We start from the raw sequence: 12,273 nt of genomic DNA, 5'->3' as shown, positions 1-12,273 counted from the left end.
AGGGTTTCAATTCTAAACCAGCTACTTGCTGAGCCATGGCCAGGGAGTCAAGTCACCTCACTGAGCCTCCCTCCATTTCCTCAAGTGTAAAATGGAGGGAAATAGAACTCACTCAAAATTTATTGGGAGTACAAAATGAGTTAACCACGCAAAACATCCAGCACGGTGCCCAGCCTGCCACAGGTTCCCAGGGAATGTGTCTGCCATCCTCTCTCCTCAAGAGTGGCAGCACATTCTCATTATCAATCATCCCTACGAACACAAGAAGAAACTGGGTCTCAGAGACGAGCAGCTTACAGTCTCTGCCTTCACAGCCCCACACCCAGACACACAGTGTTTCCTGGTGCGGGAGAGGGCCATATCTGGCACAGAGCCTGGCACAAGAAACACCTGTGGATTGAATACATGGGAGAAAGCAAGACAAAAGGTAGAGAAAGGTTGCGACAGTTGTCCAGGGTGACAGTGCTGCAGAGTAAGAAGAGGGACGCGAAGGCAGCCAACCAGAGCCAGGCAGAGGAGACTCAGGCGCCATCTAGCCCAGGGATTCTCACACTGGGTGTCCCTCATGTTCACCTGGGGAATCTGTTAAGCTCAGATTCCTGAACCCCATGCCAGCCTTATTGAATTAAAATGCCAAGGGGAGGAATCTGCACTTCTAACCTGACACCCAGGTGATGCTGACGCAGATGACCATCGACCACACTTTGAAAGAGACAGGTGGGCCATTATTTTATAGAGGAGAGAACTCAAGTCCAAAGAAGGGAAGACCTAAGAGTGAGATCGCATGGCAAAGCCATACAGGGCTGGGCAGATAAACTGGTGTCCAGGCTCCAAGCCTCTGACACGCCTAGTGTCCATGAGTGCCCTGCATGTGGAAGGCCAGGAGCAGCGGGGAGAAGCCAAGTGCTGGATGACAGCCACACCTAAGGCAACTGAGGCTGCAGTAGCAGTGCCCATTGGCCAAGACCTGGCAGCTGCTGAGTCAGGACAGACCTGGTGCGGGAGTCAACTAACTCCCTAACCACCTGGCCACACTGCCTCCCGAGGAAGCAAGAAGAAGAAAGGGGGAGGGGCAACAGCAGAGGGTCTTGTGGAGGGAGGGAGGAGGCAGGAAAGGGAGGGAGGAGGCAGTGTCTGTGTGGAGAGGGGGCTCCGTACCCTCTGTGCCCGCCCAGTGACCCAGACGGGTTGGCTGCTGTGGGTCCAGGAGCACCACCCATCCTGGTGCCCCGCGGTTGCCATGCCCACCCCCGGGCTGTGTTTGCGGATGTTGTATTTGATTTCACACGTTTGGAACTCTAATTACATCATTTTGCAACACAGAGTTGCCATGGCAGCAGGTTCCATGTAACCCGGGTGGCTCAAACCTTGGAGGAGGAGGTGGAGCCCAGCTGGCTCCCCCCACCAAACCTCAACCCAGAACCTCCTTGAAGGAGAAGGCTAGGGGTGTGGGCTTGCTGGGTACCTTGAGGATCGGTTAACATCTACATTTCGTGACAGGGAAACCACGGTCTGGGCGGTGAGGCTGTACCCCCTGCCCTCCTGGCCAGCATGCTCCCCACACCCCACACCCCTTTGATGGATTCTCTGCACACCTGGCCACTCATGAGCTGAGGGTCCGACAACTGGCACCCAGCAACCGGCCTGGCTGGCTGCCCAGCTTTCTGGGGCTTCACAGCCCCTGATCAATAGGCTGTGTTTACAGACTCACACACACGGGCGAGTGGGAGGAAGGACAGTGGAGCAAGAGCACCAGCTTGGGCATCAGACCTGGATTCAAATGTTAGCTTCCCACTGACCGTGTGTGAGCTGAGCTTCCATTTCTACAGCTGAAGACAAGCACGGGGCGCTGACGCTCATCTTCAGGCTACTGAGAGGACTACTTATCACCAAGGAAAGGCAACAGAGAGCAGTAGTTGGGGGTTCTTTATCCTTTTCCTTTCTTTTTTTTTTTTAGCTTGGTCATTCATTTCCCTGTCACTGTAGCTAAGTTCAGGACTCAGCTCTGCCAACCAACCTGCTCTGTGATTTTGGGTAAGTGACTATCACTCTCTGGTCTTCTAAATCAGTGACGCAATAATCTTTCTCCAGTGCTGCCTCCTTCACCATTAAACTCCCTGCCCCTTAGCCCTAAATTCCTATTATTTAGCCTCTTATCTGCTGGCTTGCACTTACTGGGTCAAGTCAAATTAAAGAGGTGCTGGACTTCGTTCTAAAACCTCAGCAGAGATCCCAGTTTTTTCTCTTACTAGCCATGGCGGGAGCCTGAAATACGTGGGAGTCATTGCTGCAGAGAAGGGCCATAGAGAGGGGCAGCTCTCTATGGCAGCTCTCAGTCATAGCTGAGGGCTTCCTGGGACCACCAAGAAGACTCACCTATTGGAGGCATCCAATGCCGCCCATGCCCAGACCAGCTGGGCCAACAGAAGCTGTTTCCCTTCCCTGCTGCTTCCAACCAGCATGTACTCGAGATTGCTGGAAAAGTCAGATGCTGCCACATGTGCAGAAGACAGGTTCTGGGTATGACCATTCAATCCAGTCCACCCAGAGTCTTCCTGGGCTCAGCCTCTGCCCAGAAGCAGAGGACAGGTGTGGGAGTCTAGCCAGTCTGGGTCCAAATACTTCCAGAGTGAGAGTGCTGTGCCATGGAACCTCACCCCTTGACCCAGTTAAAGCCTCCTTGTCTGTAAAGTGGGGATGATCATGCTCACTTCAGAGTCATCAGAAGGATAAAAGGATGAGGCAGGCATGTGAGAAGCTGGGGAAATAGGAGGGTGAGGAAAAAGAAAATGACTCCTGGGTTTACAACTTGGCCAACTCAATAGATGAAGACTCACCAGCTAAACTGGGGTCCTTGGGGAGCGCAGATCAGCATGAGGAAGAACTTGAAGGGCCACTGTGCTTGAGGGTTCTCAGGAACATGCTGGTTGAATACTGGAGTCTGAAGGTCGGAAGAGTCAGACTGCAGAGTGGAAGTCACCAGCATATGATGTGAGCCCATGAGAAGAACAAGATTACTGAGAAAGGGCCTCCCTGATGGCGCAGCGGTTGAGCACTGGGTTGCGAAGCTGCCCACAGCCTCTGCAGCGCCAGTTCCATCCCCGGCTGCTCCCCACCCACCAGAGGAGGGTCCCACATGGTGCACAGACCTCTCCTGCCGCCCGCTGCTCCCCTCAGCAGTGTGCTTCGTCAGTCTGCCTGCTCTGCTCTCCCCTCTGGCTCTGGTGAATTCTCTCTCACCCTCCCACGCTTCTGATTGTACCCAGTAAATAAATAAATAAATAAATCTTTTAAAAAAAAAAAAAAGATTACTGAGAAAGTCTGAGATACAGAAAAAACAGGGTAGGCCCAGAACAGAGTGTAGGGGTCCACACATTTTAAGAATGTGGACAATAAAGGCACCTACAAAGGAAGACAAAGAAGAGCCTGAGAGATAGGAGGAAGCCAAGAAATAGTTCTGAAGTTGCATAGTCTAGGATTGGATTGAGGGATAGAAAACCCAAATGAGTAGCTCAGTGAAGATCCAGCTTCTGTCTTCTATTTAAAACAAGTGTGGAGGAAGACAGTCCAGGATCATCAGAGACTCGGTCTCTTTCTGTCTCTTGCCTTAAATTCTTAGCCCTGATTTCCACATGCACAGTGACTTTGTGGAAATAAGATTGCTGCTACGGCTCCAGCGATCACATTCATGTTCCAGCAGCAAGAGGGAGAAGCAAAAGCAGATGTGACTCCCAGAAGCAACTTTCTAGACTCTTTTGAAGTGCTTTCCTCAAAGCTCTTTCCCATCCTACCCCTAACTTTCACTTACACCTCACTGGCCACCCTCAAGGGAAACTACAGCCTCTTAGCAGAACACACTGCTTTCCTGAAGATCTAGGTTCTGTTAGTAAGGAAGGGGAGGCCACTGGCAGGCTCTAACATAGAAGAGAGATGAAATTTCTGGAAGGGAAAAGTGGTAGGATGCATTAGCTCAGGAGCAAAGGGCTAACCACTGCACTTGGCAATGAGGTCACTGGCTTCCTTCTGCAGGATGAAAGGGGAAATGGAAGTGGCTCGAAGTGTGAAATGGGGAATGAAGCATGTGCGCGGATCACACTCGGCAGGTCCCAGACAAGGGGACCAGCTTGGAACATACAGAGAAGATGCTGAACCAAGAGAGGTTTGGGGTTTTTTATTTCGAGATGTGAGGACTTAAGCATAATAATGGATGTGAAGGCTGAGCCAGAGAAGGGAGGCGAAAGGTTCAAAGAGAATGGGATGGTTGAAGGGCCAGGGGAGATGGAAGCGAATAAGGGTTCAGGAGTGTGTGGGGAGCAGCCATCCCCAGTCTGGACAGAAGAGAAGGATGTTGGAAAGGGGGAGTGGGTGCAAATGGGAAACCTATGATGTCCCCGGCATCAAGGTCTTAATGAGAAAACAGTCAAGGTCATCTCCCCCCTGTGAGGGGGTGGGAGGCAGTCAAGCGCCCTGAGGAGGGTGACGAAGTCCTCGTTATGCAATGAGGGTCTGAAAGGGGCCTGAGAAGGTGCTGAGGGCCAGTGTACCTGGAAACCCTAGATCCATACTAGTGGTGACCTACCGGGTAGAAATTCTCTTCAGCGACACTCAAGTCAAGCAGCAGCAGAGAGGGGAAGATGAGGTGATCAGGACCGAGGGTTCTGGGGGCAGAGGGTGCCCTGGAGGAGGGAAGGCAGTGCAGGAAGCTGCACAGAGATCTCAGTGCAGGAGCAGAAGCCCAGGAGGTCACCGCCACTGGTGCTAAGTACTTTCTGTGCATTATGTCATTTAATCCTCATGTCTACTCTTGAAACAGGAGCTGCTTTTATTCCCATTTTTCAGATGGGTAAACTGACACCCAAAGAGAAATTCATAGCCAGGTGCCCAAGATCCATCAACTCAGAACTGGAATTACAACCAAAACCAACTCTAGGGAATTCACTCAACTTGATTCCCATTCTTCTAATAATAAAAGCAAACATTGGGAAATTCTGGTTGTGCCAAACACCAGTATGAACATAAAATATGACCCATCCTTATTCAGTTTTCACATTAATCCCAGGAAGCACAATGGATTGCTCCCATTTTACAGATGAGAAAACTGAGACTCAGAGAGGTGAGGTGATCTATTAAGCTCTCAAAGCTGATTAGTAGCAGGCATAGATTCAAACCTACATCCATTTGGCGCCAAGCCAAAACTCTTTCCTCTCCCCTTCCCTCAAAGCTCCTCACTCCTTTCTTCTGGGGAAGGACAAGTATGGGCACCAAGGCCTATGTCTGCCTCTCTCCTGTACCTCCCTCTGATTAAGGCTTCGCTTTTCCCTCCAATCATGGATTTATTTTGGGAACCTAGAATGTGGTAAAGGCCATAGTGCCAGCCTCGAGGAGTCAGTCCCTCCTCTCCTCTCGTACCCCTGCACCCTACCATCCCCATTACTGGGCCTCAGCAGAAAGGATTAGGTTTGGGGCCAAGAGGCCCCTCTAGGCAAAATCCTGGCAGCCAGACCCAGGCGGCTCCTGGTGCTGCACATTGGGCACCTCTCAGGGATTAAACTATCCCTCTGGTCCCATCCAGGGCCAAGATGGGCATTCCTCTCCCTCCAGCACCATCACCACCACTCACACCTCCCCAGGAGGGCCCTGGCTCTCATCTCTGTCCAGCTACAACTGAAAAGCCCCAGGAGTTGGGAGTGGGCATTTGTAGATTTGAGTGTCTCTCTTAGAACTCCTGACTATCAGCAAAAGAATCCAATTTGATTCCTTATGCTTGAGGGGTATTTCACAAAGAGGAGGGCAGGCTAGAGAACCAGGCCCAGAATTAAGTCCAGGGGAAGGAGGGCTGGGTCCTTCCCACAGCCCCAGCAATGTCTCAGCATATCCCATTGGCTCTGACTGGTCCTTGTGGCTGAGGAAACACAATGGCTCAACTGGCTCAGTCAGGTCACAGGTTCCACCTCTAAGAAGGAGGAGCTTCCCACAAAGCAGATGGACCAAATGTGGCCTAGGGAGGATCCTGGGTGCTGGAAGTCAAAACCCAACCAACTGCCTCTAAATGGGCTTCATATATTATTTCTTCCATCCGTGTAGGCCAGAGGCCTCTCTTGCTTGGTACTGTGCCTCTTCCATCATACTGAAAGGTCCCCTGGAGCAGCAAGGGCCAGGCTTGAACATACAGAGGGAGGGAGAGCAAGAGGGATAGGAGGAGGGAGCAAGGAGGGAAGAAGGAAGGTGCACTTTTTATTTATTTTTTTTTAAAGATTTATTTATTTATACAAGCACTGGATACAGTGAGAAGCGCAGGAGGATAAGAGAATTCACCAGAGCCAGAGCGGGGAGCAGAGCAGGCAAAAGCACACTGCTGAGGGGAGCAGCGGGCGGCAGGAGAGGTCTGCGCGTCATGTGGGACCCTCCTCTGGTGGCCGGGGAGCAGCCAGGAATCGAACCTGTGCTGCAGAGGCTGCGGACAGCTTCGCAACCCAGCGCTCAACCGCTGCGCCACAGGGGAGGCCCAAAGGTGCACTTTCTAAGCACCCATTATGTGTTTAGTCCAGAGCTGGGCCCTTGCACACAGGTTAACCCTGCAGACAGGACAGTAATCCTAGCAGAGCAAATGGCCTTGCAAAGGTATGAGGTGTGACACTGTGAGTGGCTGAGTGATTCAGGTCTGGAGGCCAGAGAGGCACGACAGGGGAGGAGGCTGAGGCTGGAAAGGAGGAGCAGGGCCTTGTTGGGGAAGGCCTGGAATTCTGGGTCAAAAAGCTGGCCTCCTGATGAAGACAGGGCAGCCACTGAGCTTTGACCCAGCCACCTCCCTTCCCACTAGGGCACAGGGTCCATTCACCCTACAAAGTGAGGGTGGCAAAGCCCTTGCCTGGATTCTGGGGGCTCTTGCAGGAAACTCCTGGCGCCCAAGTTCAGACCCTCTACTTGGTGGGCCTTCATCTGGATGCGGGTTATGTCCACCCCAGCAGGGTGAAACAGACAAGCAAGGAGAGCTAACAACGAAGACACGGGCCCCGATGCCATCTCCGAGCCCACAGAAAGGGGCAGGAAGGGGAGCTCTTAGTGGAGATGAAAAAACAACAATGCCGACTTTTAAACTACTTGAATGACGCTAAAATTGGACTGGAAAACAAAATAATCACTGCGTTTTATCTAGAAAAACACATATAACTTTGTTTTTAACTCAATTAAAATGAGTCTTGGTCTGGAGGCCATGGATTCATTATATGATTTGATCAGTGTGTTAACAATTACCAGCCCCAATCTCCCTGCAATTGATGTGTACATACACCCACGTCTCTGTAGACTTGTCGCCTCTTGTCAGGCCAGCCCGAGATGCCTGTGACTGCAAAGGTGCCACTGAAGTATACACAGCCCCGACCCATAGGGTAGGGTAGTAAAGCCTCAGGGTCCAAAGTCAATGGGACTGGCTAGGTTTTGTGGCGGGGCCTTGAGATATACTCAGAGAAGGTAAACACCAGGGAACAATCTGGACTCAAATCATAGTTCCATGAAACCTCACCTCTCTGAGCCTCAACTCCCTCATCTGTGAAATGGAGAGAACAACACGGACGCCCTTGGAATTGTTTGAGAAATCTGATGGCAAGGCACCTTGCACAGTGTAGCCCACACAGCAGGCCCACAGAAAATGGCCAAGTTCCTCCCCTTATTTGGTCCCACTGGTTGGTTGAATCCTTTCTCTTGCCTTACCCAGAATGCAACCCCAAACCTACCCACAAAGCCTAGAGAGAGATAACATCCCCTTATAAGGTGACTACAGCAGCAGGGCTCACTGGGTAGGTCTGATCGGTCTCAGACAGAGAGACTAGACGCCTCTCTGGGCCTAGCCTGGAGCCATAGCTGCCGCCAGTTGATGGCCTGCCCTGAGTCACAGCAACAAACAAAGCCTGCAGCTTCCCCCAGCAACGGCCCCCCCACAGGTGAGCCCATTTATCTGCAGCATCTCAGTGGAGCCAGTGCTGTCAGGGCCGGCAGGGCACTTGCTGAAGACCCAAGTCTGAACCTGCCAGGCCTAGTAAAAAGAAGAGCCGCTAGGCCCCACTCCCTAGGCAGGGCCATGTGGAACTCTGGAGATGCTGGAGGCCGTTACAAGTGGCAAAGGGCTCCCTTCTTCCAGTCACTCAGCATCAGATGGCAGCAGTAGTGTCACCCATCACGCTCTGCCCGAGCCTTCCCTCATCCCCATCATAGCCAGGACTCAACTCCAAACCACCTGAACTCACCTGCCAGTGACTGCGAAGAACTGGACACTAGGCCAGATGTGGTCCAGTCAGTGCTGTGAGGGAAAACATGGGCTCTGAAGCTGGATGGCCTGCGTGTGCACCCTGGTCTGGCACTTTGTAGCTGTGTGTCCTGGGATGAGTTACCTCCATGCCTCTGTTTCCTCATCTGCGAAACAGATACATGCCTCAGAGTTGCTGCAAGGATAGGAAATTTAGAACAACCCAGAGTAAGTACTCCAACGTTGCAGTTTTTTTAAAGTTGCGTCAACATTTTAAAATAAAGAGATTTCATAGGAAAATCTAGATTTCTGGGTTTTATTGAAAAATAGACTTGAGAAGGCATAGTCCCTCAAGGCACCAACTGAAACCAGTGGTATCTGTCTCATTGTACCTTAGACTCAAAATAGAATCACCTGGGCAGCTATTAAAATATTTTGCTGCCGAGGCCCCACCCAAAACCAATTAAGTCAGATTCTCCAGGGGTGGGGTCGAGAAAGCTTACATAGTAAAAGTGCCTTGGGGGATTCTAGTGGAAAGCCAGGATGGGGCGCTGCTTTAGGGAGACTGTGGGCTTTATCATTTTACTGTGGTTTATTTTAATTAGAGAACAATGACAGGTTCCCCGCCCTTTTAAAAGTGGGAAACAGAAGCCAGACCCAGAAGGCCCTCAGGATCTCTCTCACACTTGACCAACAGCTTGTTTATGTGTCCAACCCAAAAGCTGCCATCTGTGACACTCGTCTCCACCCCCTCCTTGGCCAGCCTGATCCACGTGTTGCCTCAAGACAGGTAATTTCTAAGTCCCTATCTTCAATTCAACCTCCTCTCTTCCTAGGCATATCAAGAACTCTTGCTTCTCGGTGCCTCCAGCTCCTACACCTTTCATGACTTCTTTCCCAGCAAACTTCTCATTTTTTCATCTCACTACTCAGGGGCCACCTCCTCCAGGAAGCCCTCCTCAATTTGCCAGAGTCTTTCTCCCTATCTCCCTGGATCATACTGTACATTTCCCTAGCCGCAGACTATTTTTCATAGTATTCATCCTTTAGAGGTCTATTCCCCACTGGATAGGGAGTTTCTTAAGAGTGAAGTCTTGGGGCCTCCCCGGTGGCGCAGCAAGTTGAACACGGCACTGTGAAGCTGTCCGCAGCCTCTGCAGCAATGGTTTGATTCCCGGCTGGCCAGGGAGCAAACCACATGGCGAAGCAGACCTCTCCTGTCTCTCCCACTGCTCCCCTCAGCAGTGTATTTCAGTCCATCTGCCTGATCTTCTCCCTGCTCTGTCTCTGGTGAATCCTCCCACCCTGCTGCACCTCTGGCATGTACCCCAGTGCTTGCATAAAAATAAAATTTTTTTTTAAATGAAGTCTTGGCTAGAGCCCCTAGTTTAGACCTAGTTTAGGACCTAGCTTCCTGACCTCACAGCCTCTGTGTTGGCACAACTTGCCTCCCTCATGATTCCCCTCCTGACTGCTCTCATCTCCAGCCAGCTTCATTTCCCCCACTGACTACCTCAACCCTTCCTCATCAATAAGGTCAGACATGGAAACTGATCAGGTCACTTCAACTCTTCACTGAGTCACAGTGAAAGTTGGGCCCTTACGTCAAGGGCCCCTCCTTATCCAATCAGCTGTGGCTGTAGTGAGGGCTCATGAGGTACAAATATGGATGGCCTGAGCAAGGATAAGGGCAGGAGAGCTTACTTTCGAAATGGTTGTGGCCACTGCAAGCCAGTGATTGCCATGCCCAGTACACTTCTTGTGCTGGACCTGAGGGTCCCCATTTGCTAACATCCTCAATGAGCCCCCCTCGTCTCTGCTCCCTCTCGCCTTCCTCCAACCATCCTATCACCTCTCACAACTCGAGACTCGTACTCCATCCAGTGCCAGCTGAATGCATGGTGCCAGCCTCCTCCTCTTCATCTCAGGAGATGAAAAGATGCTGGAGGCCGTTACAAGTGGCAAAGGGCTCCCTTCTTCCAGTCACTCAGCATCAGATGGCAGCAGTTATGGCGCCCGTTGCCCTCTGCCCACGCCTTTCCTCATCCCCATCATAGCCAGGACTCAACTCCAGACCATCTGAACTCACCTGCCAGTGACTGCAAACCACTGGACACTGGGCCAGATGTGGTCCAGTCAGTGCTGTGAGGGGAAAACACGGGCTCTGAAGCTGGATGGCCTGCGCTGCACCTTGGTCTGGCGCTTTGTAGCTGTGTCCAGGAGGGCTTCAGAGTAAGTCTGAGGTGGGGTTGCCCCATCCAATGCAGAACACTCAGATATACAGGCAACATTTAGCATAAGCACATCCCAAACAGTGCATGAGACATATACAAAAAAATTCATTGTTTATCTGAAATTCAAATTCAACTGTATGTCCTGGTTTTTTGGTTTTCTGGTGTGTTTTGTTTCCTTTGTGCTAACTGGGGCGACTCTGAAATAGGTCCCCTTCGGGAGGCGGGTCCAGTGGGATTCACACCTCACCAGGAAGCAGGTCCCTGGATACATCTTGCTTGAATTCCTCTGAACGCACCATCTCCCAGAAGCCAGCCTCTCAGGGGGATGAGAACGGGATGGTTTTCTCTGAGTCTCAGAATCCCGGCCCCACAGCTCGCTCCTTCCTGTCCGCTCAGAGCCCGGAGGGGCTTCGGCGGTCCCAGGTCCTCCCCGCCCCATAACTGAGGCTTCCGGGTGGGCTGGCCCTGCGAGGCCTTAGCAGAGGCCCAAGCACATTCCGGGACCCAACTCAGCTCCCCTCGCGTCAGTGGGCGCCATGATGCACAGACAAGGCTCCCCTCAGCCCTGGGCCTCGCCAGGGCTCTGAGCCGCAGCACGTGGCTTCCTCCCAGCAGCCCCTGCGAAGCACCAGTCGCTTCTCATTGGCTCTGACTGGGTCATTGCCCCACCCCTGACCCAATCGGCGCACCAGGGAGATCCAATGTTCTGATTGGCCAGGTCTGAGTCACATGCCCCCTAAGGAGCCAGTGGGCGGAGCCAATCTCCCAGCGCTCCTTAGGTGCAGCCCCAGAGGGTAGAAAGAGGGGGTGTGGGGTCCATGCTCATCACACACACCCCCTCAGGTTGGTGGTTTAATATTTTTCAAGGAAAATATTAAAATTGTGTCCCCTTTTCCATGGAACATTTTTTCAAGTTTTACATTTACTGGTTAGATGATAAACTAGCAAAAATATTTTAATAAGAATTCAGGAGAGGGCCGCACCCCATCCCACCCCATTCCCCCAGCCCTCTGCCATCCACCTAACCAACCTTCCTCATCCACACACACCTAAGGCCATGAACAGCCCCCAAGGAGACCTCCTTTATCACAGTCCTGGGCACCTTACACCACGATCTTCAACACCCTTGGGTGCCACCTAAGGAATATCCATGTCTGTCAAGCCCTGGAGCTGACCATGAAGTCTGCCATGAGTGGTCATGGCTGGTATCATCACTATCTATGGTCTGGTGGTAGCAGTCCTAGTCACCAACGCCCAGAATGGAGTATCTCTCCACAGGAGTTTCCCCCAGCCGGACACTGGCCTGAGTGAGGACCTGAGTGGGCTGGCAATGTGGGAGACACCAGGATGGCATGCAGGGCATAGCCTAGCAGCCCCAGGTCATCATGGGCATGACCCTTATCCTCATCTTCACCCAACAGCTGGGACTCTGTAGTCTCATTGTCTCCCTCATCCTCTCTGAACCCACCAGCCACAGAATGTGATATAAAGAACCCCCTGCTCATTACAGAATAGCCTGACATACACTCCCTGCTCCCCCAGTAGTTGGTCCTCTAAATGCACAGGCACCTAGTGCCCACAGTCTCCTGCCTCCACCCTCCCCCTGTCTGCCTGTACAGCAGACATCCTGGCCCACTCACCCCCCCCCATGCAGTGAAGTGCAGGCCTGTTGTCTCCCCTGCCCATCTGCCATGGAGCACTCTGAGTATAAAGATGAATTACTTGTGGGTTTTTTTCTTTCCTGGATATTTATTTACAAAGGTTTCACCTGTTAGTTCATCTGTGGAGCAGCCCACC

At 51.9% G+C, this 12,273-nt stretch overlaps 2 long non-coding RNA genes across 2 annotated transcripts; one reads left to right on the top strand and one right to left on the bottom strand.

Annotated features, from left to right (window-relative positions):
- Nucleotides 1-1,340: 1,340 nt before the first annotated feature.
- On the top strand, nt 1,341-4,934 carry LOC119237150 (uncharacterized). The gene is made up of 4 exons (XR_005123202.2): nt 1,341-1,519; nt 1,958-2,034; nt 4,030-4,159; nt 4,814-4,934. It is a non-coding gene; the product is annotated as an uncharacterized LOC119237150 (long non-coding RNA).
- LOC129145217 (uncharacterized) lies at nt 2,657-10,933 on the bottom strand. Its single transcript, XR_008550439.1, has 3 exons — nt 10,332-10,933; nt 8,244-8,438; nt 2,657-2,962 (listed from the first exon to the last, which is right to left on the bottom strand). It is a non-coding gene; the product is annotated as an uncharacterized LOC129145217 (long non-coding RNA).
- Nucleotides 10,934-12,273: the final 1,340 nt, after the last annotated feature.

The sequence above is a fragment of the Talpa occidentalis genome, unplaced genomic scaffold, assembly GCF_014898055.3.
Source record: "Talpa occidentalis isolate TD23 unplaced genomic scaffold, MPIMG_talOcc4v2.1 talOcc4.9, whole genome shotgun sequence".
NCBI classification, from domain to species: Eukaryota; Metazoa; Chordata; class Mammalia; order Eulipotyphla; family Talpidae; genus Talpa; species Talpa occidentalis.
Note: the sequence above shows the minus strand (reverse complement) of the source record. Positions and strands in the feature narration are given on the sequence as shown.